Consider the following 3,135-nt stretch of genomic DNA (forward strand, 5'->3'; position numbering starts at 1 on the left):
CTTTCACTATACATGGTTACCTGATCCTTGAAAGCAGATTTCTACTTTCTATCCCTTTTCCAGTAACAAGATTCACATTCTTGTAATCTTCACAGTTGCCTCATATTTGAGACCCTCTCTTATTTTTCCTAAGGCCAAGTAATCATAAACCTTCATTAGCCCAGTATCATGCACTTTTGACCTAATAATGCAAAATTACTTCGTGCCTGAGTTGTCTTGAGGAAATTCCTAGGAGTAGAATTTCTGGCTACTTTTAAGACTTTTATTTGTATCACAGCCTTTCTGAAATTTTATTATGATGTGTTTGTGTATGTATGTGTGTGTTGATCTACCTGTACTTGTAATACATCGAGATTCTTGAATCTATCTGTTCAGAGTTTTTCAAATATGTGAATGTTTTGGTGTATTTCTTTTCTCTCATCCTGACTTCCTCTTTTGCCTGGGACTTTAATTACACATTTTCTATAGTACTTGATAATGTCATACAGTTCGCTGAGCCTTCCCCCACCTGTGTTCTTTATTTTGTATAATTTGTCTTCTTTTCTCTTGACCTTTTCTTGTGCAGGTCTATTCTTCTGTAGTCCCAGCTAGTGAAATTTTTATTTTAAATATTGTAATTTTTATTTTTATAAATTTATTTTGCATCTTTTTTACATCATCCATTTCTCTCCTCATTATGTTTGTTTTCCTTTATGTCCTTGAACATATTTGTAATAGCAGGAAAACTGTAGCAATGAAAAATTAGCTTATCAAGTTGTTTCAATATACACTGAATATCCTGTGGTCCTCTGATCACCCCTGCAGCTAGATTAGTACTCATATATTTGTTATGTTTAATACACGTCTGGAAACTAATGGAGAGCTTATTATAATAATCTAAGAGAAAATGAGGCCCCATAGCACAAGCACAAGTGGCAGAGGAAAGAAGAAAGTAGATAGAAAATAGACTGGCAAGATTTCACATGAATAATAGTATAAGAATCAACTGACAAGAAGAAAATCAACACTGATTCTGAAGTTTTAGACCTGCACAACAGCAAAAAGATTATACTTTTACTTTGTTATCGATTTATTTATTTCAGAAAGCCGAGAAGGAAAGGAACTTTAGTAGGAAAGATGAGTTTTAACATTTGGAATGTTGTTTAAGAAACAGAGACATAAAATAAGCCTTTGGAAATTTTAGTCAAGACTTTTAGAGAAAAAATGGTTATACCAGATGTCAAAGTAGATGAGGTCACCAAAATAGAGTCAGCAGATGACAGAACCCTTGGTTACACTGACATTAGTGGTCAAGAAAAATTGCAGAATACACAAAACCAATTTTATTTGAATGGGAAATAGTATGTTTGTAGACATTTTGGGTCAAGAACTTTACTTATATAAAATAGAGAAAGAGAAGATGTTATGTACTTTTTTTAAGGCTTCTTGAAATTGGAGTTAATGAGTAAATGGTAATAATCACAAGAAAGTAAAAAATGCTTTAGTAAAACCCTGGCATGCTTATTTGGTTTCCAATTGTGTTAAAGTTAATTATTTGACAGCTGGGTTTATTTTCAAACAGAGAGAGCTTGTTCTTTACTCCCTGTGGGACAGAAAACACATGTTAATCAAAAAATAGTATACATAAGCCATTTATATTGTTACACCAAGTATCCTATTGTTTAATAGGTGATTTAGCTTTTAAGCAGGCCTGTTTGGTAAGGTGTCAAAAGTGTAATAATATCCTATCATTTTTAAAGCCCTAAGGACTTGCCTATTTTTTATTTCCCAATCAAAGTGGAGATTTAATGTAATACAATGTTATGGGAGGAGAAAACAAAAAAACTAAAATTCTATCCCTGGTATTTGCTCAGGGAAGAGGAAGATAAATTTTGTCTTCACCCCTAGCCAACACAGACATACATGTAGAGAAAGAAGCACAGGGGCCATGACCTTCGATCTTGCCTGAGGAATTGATCTGAGACCTGGGAAGTTCTGCAAGAAAAATGGCCATTTCAAAGACTGTGTATACCTAATGATGAAGTTTCAAAATCATTTTTGAAGATAAAAAGTACTTCTTGTTTGGAAAATACAGGTGAAAGGGTCTCGAATCAGATCAAGCTAAAGAAAAATACAAAATGGCAGGGTTCAGAACAGTAGGGAGCTTATATTCCCCTGAATATTAATGCAACATGGTTATTTTATTTGAGGAATTTTTAAAGAATGCTTTTAGTTTTCCTTGTGTCTGAGATAACAGTTTATTAAAGGAATCTTTAAGTGGATTAAAGAAGGTAATAGAGAAATTATCAGCTATCTCTTGATTCCTAATAAAGCAGTTTCAATACAGAAAGCCAAGGCTAAGGGGGAAATAAAACTCCCTGGTTAAGAATTCCTTGTTCCAGACTTTGGAAATAGTATTATGTGATATATAAAGTTATTTGTTCTGCCATTCTGTAATTACTTTTACCTCCATTGTATCTTCTACTTTTAACAATTAAAAGAATTATGATGGTGATATGGTTTGGCTGTGTCCCCACCCAAATCTCATCTTGAATTTCCATGTGCTGTGGGAGGGACCCAGTGGGGGGTAACTGAATCATGGGGGCAAGTCTTTCCTGTGCTGTTCTCATGATAGTGAATGAGACTCACAAGATCTACTGGTTATTATAAGGGGGAGTTTCCCTGCACAAGCTCTCTCTCTTTGCCTGCTGCCATCCATGTAAGATGTGACTTGCTCCTCCTTGCCTTCTGCCACGATTGTGAGGCTTCCCTAGCCACGTGGAACTGTAAGTCCAATTAAACCTCTTTCTTTTATAAATTACCCAGTCTTGGATATGTCTTTATCAGCAGTGTAAAAACAGACTAATACAGATGGTAAATGTATTAATTGGAAATCCAAGAATAAAATGAAATAAATAGACAATGCAAAGAAATACTATAATAAAATTACATGTGACTGAAACAAAATCAAAATTTTTGAGGCAACTTATTATATTTTTTCAATTCTGAATGTTACATTTACTCTCCTGTATGTTTCCTCTTTGTTTTTGACACAGAAGTACTCACATTTTAATATCTTTTGTCTTGTATTTTAAAAGTTTTCCTTTAAAGTGACTCCTAAACACCTGGATATATCAAAGTACAATTTTTATAGAT

Source organism: Theropithecus gelada, chromosome X, assembly GCF_003255815.1.
Source record: "Theropithecus gelada isolate Dixy chromosome X, Tgel_1.0, whole genome shotgun sequence".
NCBI classification, from domain to species: domain Eukaryota; kingdom Metazoa; phylum Chordata; class Mammalia; order Primates; family Cercopithecidae; genus Theropithecus; species Theropithecus gelada.